Below are 14,538 nucleotides of genomic sequence, written 5' to 3'. Positions count from 1 at the left end.
CTGTACCAATCAATGGAACAAAGATGTCAATTTAGACGGTTTCAACTATGAGTCACTGCATTTGGCTACCTTTATGAATAACAGGCTATTTGCATTTAATTATTCCACATCCAGTCAAAAATACATTATCTTAATTCATGCTATTTTTGTATGAAAACAAACAAGACAAAACAAAAAACAAAAACCCACAGAAAACAAAATAGCGAACAAAATAAAATCTAAAACAAACTGAACCTGCACAAGATACATATACACATGTACTGTGAACAGACTTGAACCATGTTAAATTGTACTACTTCCCCATATCACTTTGTGTCACAATCCAATACAGCAGACAGATTAAGATTCATCTTTCATCAATTGCTATATTACATAGTAGCCAGGCAAACATGAGGGGCATACATGTACATGTACATGCATGAGACAGAATGCATCAAAGCACAAGATGACATGTACTAGGAGCAGCACTTAATGTAGAAACACATCCCTACAGCAATAACAACTATCTATATGCAAAGTAACAAAGGAGGATTTCACTTTCTTGTTTCAGCTGACAACTCTATGCATTACGGCCAGCTCCCCAGAGGTTATTGCCTCAAAAACACTGCCTCCAAGCATTCTGTTGGCAATAAAACACTGGAAGAAAATATTAGTCAGTGCATTCAGTTTAGCTTGACTGAGCCCACCATGGGACTTGGTCAGGCCCAAGGCACTGCCCAAGCCCAATTTCTTGGCAATGAGGGCCACAAACTACCGGGGTACTGTACCTGCTTGTGAAATCATCAAATATTAGAATTAAGCCTGCCCAGCGTGACAACGGGAAGTTCAGACTCAAGGGCAGAAGTCAATTTTTAAAAAGATGGCACAAAATGCTGAAATACCTGTAAGAAATGGCACGGTGACCAACAACCTGGAGCATGTACTGGTACGAGGTATGACAAAATAAGCCTAATATCACCGGTACCTTAAAGTTACAGTCACACTATTACTCTTTGTTTCTCAGTGATCGTTCAAGGTACGGGCTACAGGAAAAGATGGCAAGAAAAGAGAAAAAGGTGGTATGTCATGTTCAATGTGAAGGATGCATATACATGTATGTGTCTATATTGTAAGGTTAGGTCTCTGGATAACCAAGTAAAGAAACAGAATTCCAGAGCAAAGCAGTGCTAAAAAGGAACCGGTCGAATATATTTTGGACTTGGCTTTGGGAATTGCGACAGTACCGGTATATGGATGAGACTACATGTAGATACTGGTGTCTGGATGAGACTAGACAAGGGACCAAGATTTACAAGTTATCTTTACACCAGTGCAACTTGTAAAACTGAAATTAAAAATGCTATTCCAGAGGGGGCCTATTTATTGTGCATGTAGTTCTCAAAAACAAGGCCCACATCAATGAATCTGAAAACTATTCAATCATAAGCCATGTCACAAGTAACTCATAAAGAAGGAATGAATGGAGGGAAAGGAATGGCTTGGTTATGGTTTATTTGATGCCAATTGTCATTAGACATTAGACTGGTTGACTTGCATTTGAACTGAGGGGAACTTGTGATGGACCTGACCACAGCTCTATCATTGCCATCTCATGTGGAGGTGGACTGGAAGCAAAATTTCCTCAAAATTTAAAGAGAAGAGTGAAGGCGAATGTAAGTAACCGTAGTTTCAGGAAATGGCAGAGATTCTTTTAAAGTTGATGACAAGAAAACTGAAGATGTTTCCTTTTCAGTACACCAACTGAGTACTAACAGCTACAGTGCTGTTGACAATGGGCTTCATCTCATCTGCAGCACTTCAACTCCTAAGAAGAGGCAATCATGGCAAACTTTCATAGAAGACAGCTTTGGCTAATGTTATGGCCTGAGAAAGATCTCTCATTTGTTCCCATCTCCCTTGAGATGCAGGTTCACAAGTGGCTGCTTTCACAAACTCACAATGCATCCACCGTCTCTGATAGTGGCAATATCCTACATGTCCACTGACAAAAGGCCCCTCAGCTGATGCAAATCCTTGTATGAATCTTTAATTCTGGTTTAGCTTTTAGTCTCAACACCCCCATATTCCCTACAGAATCAAAACAACTTCCACAAGGGATGAGATGACCGGTGGTTCTCCTCACAGATAAAACTTCACTCCTTTCAACTTTTCTCTGTCAATCATTCCAAACATATTATCTGTGTGGGTGAAATACTCAATGCACCACACTCTTTTGAATTTAATTCTGCTCGATGCTTACATCCTCCTCTGTGACCAACTTCCATACCTGATATCCTGATGAAGAGTGGGTGATTAAAATTCATCAACTTTTGTGTGTAAGTGTCCAACTTGGTACTATAGGTTTGCATAAGTTTTGACAAGAGTTACACGCCTCTAAAAGTTGCCAAATTCCTACCACGCTTAGGGACGTGGGACAGCAAAGTTTTTCTTTCTTCTCTCTTTGTACAGGATGGTGCTCTGCAGGTCCACACTTTTGTCAACTGTGGTTTAATCATAACAACTCTGCAAATATTAACAGCTTCCTACGCATGGGAAGAAAAACTTACGGCGGACGAATGGAATGATGTGCATGTAGTGTATGTTATTCATAATGCATTCTGAAACTGAACTTCAAGAATTATTGGAAATGCAACCCAATGATTATTCAGTTGTGAGAAAGAAGCCCAAAAGACTTCCTATTAGGAAACTCATATCACCAAATGACATGACCCAAGCTCGAAACTTAGAGACACCTTTTTTTTTTAACTTGGTAAAATTAAATTCTACAGGAATTTGAAGATGAAAATTTACTGGAGGTGTTATTTTCTGAGGGTAGTGTGGGGCAGCAGTCAAGGTTGAAAGACCACAAGCAAGAACATTTCACCTTTTTTTCTAAAATGTAAGATTAAAATCACAGGTAGCCTTCAGCCAAATCAATGAAAATTCCATGGCATACACCTAGTTTCTTGGGCGGGTTGGAGTAGTTACAATATTTTCATAGTACAGTACACGTAAGTAAATTCCTGGATCTACATATATTACATGTATAATACACAAGCTACACGTACATATACATGTATGTACATCTTAATGGTCCTCTGTAATACCCCAGTTTAAATGGGACGTAATCAGATTCTCCATGTTTGGGAACTCTGTCACACAGGTCAGTGAACCCCAAGAAGAAGAATCCCACTGTCTTAGAGAAAGCAGTTTACAGCATTAGCTTTCAAAACTTATCCGAGTAGGTGGATCATGGATATCATAGAAATAAGCAGACACTGCTTATTCCACCCCTGCGTTATCCACTGGATTATACATTTACATGTATGCCAAGCAACGTTCCTGGTGCCTTTTGCTTTAACAGCCCATATGACAAGCTGATCAGATGACTGGGGCTTTCCGATCAGAATTCAAACACTGGCTTAATTAGAAATTCAATGAATATTTCTTCCCGAGATGGTTAAAAAAGATTTCCGTCTTCAAATTACTTTTCGTTCCAAGCCTCCGCAGTGCCTCAAGGGAAAAATGCCGCCTGATATTTGACTGGCAATGTCTACATGTACACAGTTACCCTATGACAGCAGTAATCGACCCTAGATCCTGCTACCTTTTCGTGGGCCATTGTGATTCGAGACCCCAGGAAATGAGAGACTCCGGGAAGGAAGTGTATAAAAAACTGATGTACCATAGCTAAACGATGCAAAAAAGTCTGTCGTAGAATGGGAAAATTCTCTTTTTTCGAAGACTGTTTCATTGTTTACCTATGTCATGATTAAGGACGTAAATTGGGAAAATGGAATAATCTCACTCAAATTTTTTATAATCCTTTTGAGAAAAAGAAAAAATATTTTATGTGTGTGCCCAAGATCACATATTTTCCACTAAACCTTCCGAGGGAAAGAACACATTTTAAGCCATCACAATTGGCAAAAATCTCTGCACATGATTTTGAAAGAACTTTTTACAGTTTTTTGTTTGTGTGTTTTTTCTCAACATGATAATTTTGCCACTTAAAATGATAAATTTTTTGCCACTGATATTTTATGTTCAAACACCAATTTCATGACGAAACGACATATATGTACATTTGTCACAAAGACGTTAAATTTTCACAAGCAGGGAGATGAAAGATGTTCATTATTAACATTTGTAGCAGATACTAAAAATACTGCAAGACTACACGCTACAACCCAGATGCAAAATATATGTACTGGTACCTTGCACATGTAAACAAGTAAATGTATAAAACAACCACTCATACCAAAATAAATGAGCCCGTTGAGAAACCACCACAAATTCACCACATGGCATATTTACGCTGACAATTTCAGCTAGGTTTCAGCATTCTTCAAGCTAATTTCCCCAAACGCCACCCAAAGTCACTCCACCTGGATTAAACACACCCAACACTGACGACCTGCGTACATGTACATGTATGTGCTGGCTGCATGCTGCTGCACGCCTCTTCTGTTTGAGGCTTGTTTCTCCCGCAGCAAATGCCAGAGGGAACAATTTTGTGCCGCAATATCACTGACGACTCTCAAGCTCTCATGAGGCTCGGTTATGGGTGAAGGCATCGTTTTAATTCAGCCAGAGAGCGATATCCCGATAGAGCTCTCTGGCTAGAATAGACACTGCCTCAGTGCATGGTAGTAAATTGATGGGAAGAAACACACCGAAAAAAAAAATACCGCAATATGTTTTCACACAGTCAGAATTCGATATCAGACAATGCTTTAAGCAGAGAGCAAGGCCATACACGTACTGCTATTTTTCTAATTCAACTACTATCAAATTTGTACTTATGTCAACTGGAAAATCAATGTATATCCTTTTCACATATTACAATTTTCAGTGCACATATTCCTGGCACAAATTCAATTACACGTACAAGTGGAACTGGCATACTTTTGTAAATCTCAAATGTTAGGGCAGTTTATTTTGAAATCAAGGTTTCTGTGGGGAAAAATAAACAAGATCTTCAGAGCATGACTAGTCCATGCTTCCAATGTCATAACAAATTATGCATAATTTCCTTACGATCTCACACGGTTTCGTGAAATACATGCAGCATGGTACAACAACACTGCCAATGTACCAGTATATTGTCACATTTTGATAGTTTTGGACCCATTAGAATACAGATGTATGCATAAATGTATAACTATAGCTGTTGAGGTTTTGTGCAGTATCATGAATTTAAACATGCATACATGACATGTACATGTGTATAAATACTGTTTATTTGGGGGGTTAACCAACTCATAAGCACTGTAAGTTGAGGGGGGATTAGCACAATGGTTCCTTCCTTGCCTTCCACATCAGTGACCCAAGTTTGAATGCCAACCAGGAAGATGTGAATTCGGTTTTTGTTACTGAAAGGTAACTGATTCCAATGGATAAAATTCCCAAAATATATGACCTGGGTTTTCTTCCCATTTCTTAAACTGAGCATTTATTCCTGTCCTCTACCTACAGGTTTCTTCAGGCTTAAGAAAACAGTTATAGTAGCATGGGGGTGCTTTTGAGTCATAAACAAGTAATTAATTTTTTAATTAATTAATTAATTAATTAATTAATTAATTTTTTACTTCACAACTGGTATTACTCCTTTGTTGCAACAGTAAAGAAGTAAAATGTTCAAGTCCTCTGATTAACTACCACTATCATGCAGTCCAACAGGAAAGCTATGGTGTGGAAGAAAGTGCTTAAGTTATGAAAGTGAGGAAATAATTTAGAGCCAGTTACAATGAGTGGAACTCCCCAAAATGTTTCTTTTAAATTTTTTTTTTAGACAAGGGATACAAAGACCTCTGCAAAATGCTGGAATTATTTACAGAAATTACATGCCATGAAACCCAATACGCCCTGTACACTCATTTTGTCACCACCTGCAATCTAAGAGAGTTATGGCACGTTGTTGGCCTGCCCTTGAGCGCTGTCACGCTTTGACGATCAAACCCCATTATCGCCCCCCATTTCATCCTGAGGGTTGGAAGCCAGGGAATCTGCGGCAATAGTGCATGTACATGTACGTGGAAGAATGGGAGGGGGGGGTTGAATCAGGATGCTGGGAGAAAAAGTGTGAAGGCTCCCCCCACCCCTGGAGCCGAGTTCAGACGTGATGGGACTGAGCACCGAGGATATTTATAATGACTCATCTGTGATGTAACAACATGCCTGGCTGGCTCTCAATTTGCTCTTCAATGTATGGTACAATGCCAAGGCTGGGTATCTGATGTACAGTGCATGTTATTGAAATAGTACCTGGTACATTCATAGCTCTTTCCCCACACATGTAACCAAGTTTGGAATACACTGCAATTACAGCTGAGCTGTACTGATACAGCAAGTCTTGTTGTGGGTATTTCACTACTGTTTTTCAAACTAAAGTTCCTAGAAAACTGCTAGCAAATGTGGTTCTTTTTGGTACATACACGTACATTTCATATATCTTCAAAGGGTAAAAGTGCATAGCATGCTCGTTGCCTTCTTGCAAAGTACTTCATTTTTTTTGACATCTCAGACTGTGTACGAGGCCAATGTAATATTCACATGCGTGTGGCATTCAGTGATTTCAACTTTTCTGTGGCCAAGTCAGTCCACTATCGGTACTAAAATTTACATGTACGTGTTCCTATCTAGTGAAAACTGGAAATTCACCGCATAGTGTTATTGTACCATCATGCTTCCCTTTCTAAAGCATAGCGGATATGGCTTCATAAGGCTTACTTGCCAAGAGCCAATGTATGTGAAACACAGTTTGTGTGCGTGTACGGCTTTGCACCTGTACTTGAGGCAAAGTACCAGCACAACCAACTTTCATTCAGATGCACAAACCTATGCAGCATCCTCAAATGAGCACTATATGTACACGTACATATGTATGTATTATGTTCAGTGAGCATGCCCAGTGGCTATCACATTCTAATATCTCCCATAATCTCAACCGTCTTTGCTGAGGTGTACCAGTGCATAGAGATTGTGCAACAATAAAGATATTTTCGTATTTATACACTGTATAAGTCGCCAAAATGCCCATTACATACCGGTAAATTACACATGTACATGTATGAGGACGTCCACTGAAACCATCACACCAAGCACGAGTATGACCTGCTTCCATCATCCTCACTCATACCAGGAGACTGCAAAATTCTGGTCAGCCCCTTGAAAGACAAACTGTGAAGGTGTACTGGTTTACACCGCCCTTTCCCTGCCAGCATGAATAATACATGCACATGTACACGACAAAGATGGATGGGGGGGCACGGAGCAATGAAACTTTGATGAGGAAGGGGTTTGACTTGGCCAGGTACCTGTAGTAAGACCTCTGGTCAGCAGGTCATTTGTCTCCTTTTATCACTCCAAGTTAACCTGCAAGTTTATGTATATCTTTGCCTAGCACATGACTCCCTCAGAATTTTTTTTTTTCAAAATCTTTGTGAATCCTTGGACGCTGTGCGGGAAAAATGATGGCTAATTCTTTACACTTGAAACATTCATGGGACAGCTAGTCCTAAATATATTCTAGTACTCTGGTACAACAAATACTGCATTTTCTCCTTAATGCTAAGGTTTACAGTTTACCTCCAATCCAACAAAATCCAACAACGGGCAATTTCTGAACTGTGGTCACCCACATGTAAGCTGAGAACAAACCAATGTAGTTTAAATGGCTAGAACCCATGTACATGTGTCAGGCACGGTTTGATTCAGCAGGGGTGTTGAGAGACGACCAACTACAGTGTAAGAACAGTATAAAATTGCAGTCAAGGTGTCATCTAAATTCAACCATTAGGTGAATGCTGTTGAATTCTTTAGAGGAGATTGGCAAACACAAGCATTCATTGCATTCTGTTAGATTCCACTGGATGACTATGAAAACCCAAAGGGATTTGGGTCTGCTTCCATTAAATGCTATCAATTAAAGACCGTTTCAGGTTGCAGTAGTTTTCGTACATATGGCTGTAATATCATTTAAGGCCTCCTTTCTGAGTTGTTCGTTGAGGTTATATAAGGGAAACTGATTGGAAATGAAAACTCTCCAGATAGAATGCCTTTTGCAATTGATCAAAAGCAAATTGTGGCTGTCTGTGGAGATTTTAGAAAAAGCACATTGATGCCAATTAGTACATCAGACGCAGATCCAGAGGAGTACTGGAGTAAACTTCCAACCCTGCTCATTGCCTTTTTTATCTAGGGGTTTACTGTATGTCTAAAGGTTGGAAGACCATCCCCCTAAAAGCATCAACCATGTACATGTAGCGGTCTGATTTCACGTGTACAGTTACAGAGATTAACTGGCTTTACAACTACAGGTATCGATAGTAACCCCCCCCCAAAAAAAAAGCTTTCCGAATCCCGTGAGCAAAATAATCCTGGATCCCTCCCTCCCATACTTTGTACATCCATGGTCTATGCCAATAACCATAGCAGCACATAAAGCAAACTATAAAAGAAAATTTCACTTCTTGGGGCAACCACTTACAGAAGTATACATTTCACACTAAAGTTGAGCCAAACAAAGTCAGATTCAAGAAAACAATCTACTGGTACTGCACTTGGTCCACCATGGGGGGGGTGTTGAGTGCTAGCCCTGTTTGCTTCCATGTTCAGATACCGGATCCAATTACTACTCCCTCGTGTACAGCACAATATATCTACATCATAGAGCAAGGAACATGTACATACATGCTCATACACACTAAATTTACATGTATTTGTACTTTGATTTTCCACCTATGTCAAACTAGACATGCAAAACACTGCACACATGTACATGTGCATAGGCATACATGTACTGTACATGTACACTTTGGAGCAGTCTTTCTACAACATGACTACTGTTCCGACTTCGTAGTGATAAACATTTTTTTCTGCAGTACATGTACATGTATCTGGGATGGCTGTGAAATATTCCCACTGCTGTGCTTGAAATTGAGGACTTTCTTGTAGATTTAAACTGTGGGTGCTAATTTCTCTAATTTAATCCAAATTTCATCAGAAACTGGAAATATGTTTATTTTCCAATACCAAGAAAATGGGACAGGGGTGTGGAGGGAGTGTGGTCAAATGGAGAGGTGAGCACTGTGTACATGCAGGGAAAGGTGCCTGTAGGTCCATGACCACGGGTACAGCCACTCCCCATACCCTAGGGAGGGGGATTGCTGCCTTCAAACTTGTCACTCAAGGTAATATCTCATTTCCCCCAGAAACTATGTACCCACGGTACATACATGTATGCATGCTAAAAAAACCCCAAAATAACCAACACATGTACATGTTTATGTACTACAAGAATTGGCAGATCCACATAACAGCCTAAACCCTTCCAGGATTCTAACTGCAGGTACTTGCTGCTTTAATGATAATAAAAATAGTACCAGCTACTCAAAATACAATGCTCTACAAACAAAACAGCCTCACACAAAAAAGAAAAACAAACACTTACTGGAGCTTGCATCGCTAAAGGTACGGGGGAGGGTGTTGCAATAAAGCTGAATGCTTGCAAAAAAGGAAAAGGCAACAATATCCCTGTACTTTCAGGAGTTTACAGCTCTGATTATTAGGTATGCCTCATTTATTTCTCATCATCGTCTAATTTCCAAGTACTACACTGTAGGCTATGAGTACATAATTACCGTGACTTTACAGATGGTACAGGTATGTATATATGCAATTAGCATATTAGGGCAGATCATTGCAGCACATACATGTATGATGCTTGAAGTGAATAACCAAAGTTTTAAAAAAGGTAACTTCTTTGTGCTTCACTACCAGTAAAAACAATTGCATAGCTTTGCAGTTGCAATCCAAACACAGTTTCGTGGTATTGAGCATAATTAATTTATTACAAATGTACAAACTGCTATTCCTCTGAGCATGCTTAGTGAATGCAGTACTTATTTTTCTTTATTGATACATTTATACAACAATATAAAAAAAACACAAACTAGCTTGGCATTTTCATTTCAGAAAGATTAATGGTGCATGAATTTTATGAAACAGGTGAATTCAGATATGAACAATATCAAAATGCATTTGGTATACATGTACATAAACAATTGCAATTGTCATACCAGTACCTCTGTCTTGGATACTGTCTGCTCATTGGGTCAGAATTGATCATATGACAGGGCGATATACAGTATCCACCTGTCACACTCACCCTGAGACATCTCATTCTGCCGGTAGCCCATGCATACACGTGCAATCGTGCAAGACAGAAGAGCTTTGGGAAGTTTGAGAGCAACCCTTTCTGCTCAGTAAGTCAGTTTTGCGTGGTAACCATGATACATGTTGTGCATACATGTAGGCTACCAGGGAATTTGATCATTGGTCGTGCTCGTATAACACACTTGTTCCCGTCCCCGCAGCATATTATAAGGTAATGTAGGGACTGCTAACCAGACTACATGTACATGACATGTGAACTTGCACTTACTGGTACCCACACTCCTTTCACATTAGAGTTTATGCAATTAAAGAAAGTGACGGCACAGTGCAGACGATATCATTTACGTTTGTTATGTTAATTATACAATTTGACCTTAGGCCTATCATATCTTCTGAACGCCTGAAATTCAGAGCTTGTTTCTTTGAATAATTTCCTCAAGACAGAGGTATGACAAAACAATTGTTGATTACTGTGGTGTGGGATACATGTATGCCAGGGCGCGCATTTGCCTCGGGCGCTATGCGTCCCTTGGGTGTTCAAAACATCATCCCACATCACAGCAGCCAACAACTGTTACATGTTTGTCTAAAACTTTGATATTCAAGTTACATGTACTGTTGGATATGTGATACCGGTAGTTACCGAATCAGTAATAACTGAAAGTTTAACTTGGTTGTGGACAGTTTACTTGCCAGTTTGTGATGGTACCAGGTGGTGTTTTTAATACGTCACCAATGAAGTATACACCAGAGGACAGCAAACAAACACACAGGACAATTTGGAACACTAGTATACTTTGACTGTACTTTACAGGTACATGTACCGGTACAAGTACAAGTAGGTACATGTACCTTGTGTGACTGCCATCAAGGAGACCTGTACAAATAAAATAATGCATTATATGTACATGAAAGTACACCAATTTTGAAGGTATACACAAGTATCTGTAGGTCTTCAACTCTTGATTGATCAGTTCCATTACATTGTTCTCATTTTGTGAGAAGGCCTACATGTACATTGAAATTTACAACCCCTCCATAAGGGTTTGTTGTCTTGAATGCTACATGAAACAAGGAATGTTGACATGTTAATTCTATTTCTCTTTTAAATCAATCGCCAAATTAAGTGAACCACATCAACAGCAAATATGTGTTGCTAATGAAAGAGGCAAGACAGACCACGTAATGCAACACACTGACTATCCACTAGACAAGCCCCTGCAGAGGTAACGTTACACTTAGGCTGGCTTCCCTGACAAGGTTGAAGTGCATCTCCTGCAAGTAAACAGGCCCTGGGTGTCTTGTCCTTATCGCTGTCTGTCAAACACCCGATACTTTGCTGCAGTAATGGCGAAGTACCAGTATCGTTGACATCCATTTTGAATTTTTTTGCACGTAACATTTGATAATTAGGGATTACAACCAGAGATATGCAGGGTACTGTGTGTAGCATGTGCCATATGGTACATAATGCATCTATTTTGGGGCAAGGAATATAAGACATCATGTTAAAAATATTACTGATTCTATTATTTGTTGACCAATCAACGAGGCAAAGCCCCCAAATGAAGCATGCAAAAAAAAAAACCAATTGTAATCGCCAATCAGAGAGACCATAAAAGTACATGTACATGAATGAATAATCTCCAGAATTACCCCCTCTCCCCAAAAAGGTTTGGCCCCTCAAAAATTTTGTTCTGGATTTGTCCCTGCAGACAGGTGGAAGCTGTGTACAGAAATACATGTAGGGTAACATGCTGCTTTTTTCACTGCTTGGATCACACAAAACAATTATCTCCACCAAGTTTATTTTTCTGCAAAATATGAAAGGAAAAGTGGAATCTCATAAAAATGGATATGAAAAAAGACTCCTATGACCCCTTTGAAACTACCAGTACATGTGCAAGACAGTATGCAATTCCAAAATCTGTGCTCAGTAAAGAAATTCTCTGACATACTCAAGAGTCTCAATAGTTTAGTAAACATTTGGCAGTTTGCACATCTTTATTCACATGTCCTAATTATCAAAAGCCTGACTATTCAGACATACAAGTACATGTACCGGTACTTCCTTGCCCACCGAGCTGAATTCCTGCAACACCTCACACACTAAACCAGCGAGAGAGCTCAATCTCCCCTCTGGTAGTTTAGAGCTGGTCAGGATTACTAAGAGGTTGCTGAAACAACACACTTCAACTCCCCTGCCTCCGTTTGACAATAAATTGGAGTTGGACAATTAGATGGGAAGTTTCGGTGTGACAAAAATCGATAAAATTTGCAATAAACTCGATGGTCAAGTATTAAATTCAGAAAAAGGGGCACAAGCAACGACATTTCATTCAATTGACAGGTCTGTCCATTCTCTTCAATCATGTACAGTATCATGTACAGCTTCTCACCGCTCACTGAAGCTGAGGTGAAGAGGTTCATTAAGGACTCGGGCAGCAAATTGTGTCCTTTGGATCCATTGCCAACATCTTTAGTAGTGGACTGTATGGACAGTTGCTACCGGTTATTAGTAAGATCATTACTCCATGTACATGTACTTCAATCACCACTGGTGGCGGAAATGGGAGGGGGGCAGTGGTCTTCTGCCTCCCCTCCCCCCCCGCACTTTTTGACTGGGGGGGCCTGACCCCCCACTTTTTGCAGGTAATTGGGTGGGGCTTTATGGATCGACCTATTAATGACGGATGCACGATTGTCTAACAACTGCCCCCGCCACTTTGGAAATTGTTCCGCTGCTGCTGTCGATCACTGGTGTGTTTCCTACATATTGGAAAAGGGTCGTTAGTTATTCCTATTTCAAAAAAGACTCATCTTGACAATGCAATTTTTGGGAACTATCGACCTGTAAGTAATCTTTCTTTGGTTTCCAAACTGATCGAAAGGGCTGTATCCAACCAAGTTAATGCTTACATGACAACAAATAATTTACACTCTCTTCTCCACTCAGCATAGAAGAATTATATGCGTAGTATTGAAACTGCTCTCATTTAGTTAAAAATGATGAGTTATTAAGTGTGGATTCTCAGCACGTAATTCTTATTTTACTGGATTTAAGTGCTGCTTTGATATAGCAGATCATGGCATTTTGTTGGACAGTATGAATGCTAAATTTGGTATTTCTGGCTGAGCTATTGACTGGTTCAAATCCCCTGAGTATCTAACCAATAGGACGCAACATGTTCTGTTTCAAGGAACTACCGGTACCGGTAGGTCTGATGAATTTCATTAAAGTTCCTCAAAGTTCTTGTCTTCGACCACTATTATTTGTCATGTATTCCTCTAGAATTTTTGATATTGTTCAGTCTCAACTGCCTAACGTTCTTTGTTATGTAGATGGCACTCAGCTGTATGTCATTTTAACCAAGTAGTGTTGCAGATCAAACTGAAGTAGTTTCAGCCATGTAAAAATGTATGCAGGATATAAGGAGTTGGATGCATCTCGACAGACTTATTGTTCTTGGAACAAGAGAACAACTGTCCAAGGTTAATATCCCTTACTTGGCTGTAGGTGATTCTAGTATACATGGAACTCCAGTTAATTATGCCCGAAACTTGGGTTTACGGTTTGACCTGAATATGTCTATGTCTACTCACATTAGTAAAATTTGTTCTGCTGCTTTTTATCACCTTCATAATATAAAACGCATCAGTAAGCATTTATCCATGATTTTGTCAGATGTCGTTTGGAATACTGTAATAGTTTACTGATCACCTGGCTGTCAGTTGTCCAGGTTCAAAATGTTGCTGCTAGACTGGTAACAAGTCCAGATCGAGTTTGTCATACATGTGACACCTATTCTGTGCACCTTGCATTGGCTGCCAATCAAATTTTGTATTGACTTCAAAATTGTGCTGTTGGTGTTACATAGTAAAAGTCTACATAGTTTGGCACCTAGTTATCTTAAAGATCTTGTTTCTGTAAAACACCATCAATGTTAGTCTTAGATCAACTGGTGGAATTTTGTTAAATTATCCTAAAACTAAGATGTTGTCGACTAAAGGAGATCATTCTTTTTCTTCAGCAGCACCTGCAGAATGGAACAACTTGCCAGTAGAAGTATGTAATGAAGTATCACCTAATGTTTTTAAAACCAAACTAAAACTTTTCTTTTCACGAAAGCCTTTGGCGTTGTGTACTTTAATTTGTTTTTATGTGTAGTTTTGACAAATGTTTGATGTGTTGCATATGTGATGTGCTTGCGAACAGCTAGGTTGGTCAAGGAGTCAGCACAACACAAGTCCAATTTTGATGATTATAATACTAATAATAATAGAACAGGTGAAACTGAAACAAAACCTACATGTACCAATGCATCTGCTCTCGAAACAAATGACTTGTAAATACTCAGCATTATCCGAGTCACTTTTAAT

The 14,538-nt window shown here is 39.4% G+C and overlaps 1 protein-coding gene across 1 annotated transcript in view; it reads right to left on the bottom strand.

The window, feature by feature from the left end:
• galnt2 (polypeptide N-acetylgalactosaminyltransferase 2) overlaps positions 1-14,538 on the bottom strand; it is a 74,251-nt gene that overhangs the window by 34,561 nt on the left and 25,152 nt on the right. The gene's annotated exons all lie outside the window — the stretch shown is intronic.

This window comes from Acanthaster planci, linkage group LG01 (genome assembly GCF_054643075.1).
Source record: "Acanthaster planci isolate LZ-2023a linkage group LG01, COTS_SCS, whole genome shotgun sequence".
Classification (NCBI taxonomy): Eukaryota; Metazoa; Echinodermata; class Asteroidea; order Valvatida; family Acanthasteridae; genus Acanthaster; species Acanthaster planci.
Note: the sequence above shows the minus strand (reverse complement) of the source record. Positions and strands in the feature narration are given on the sequence as shown.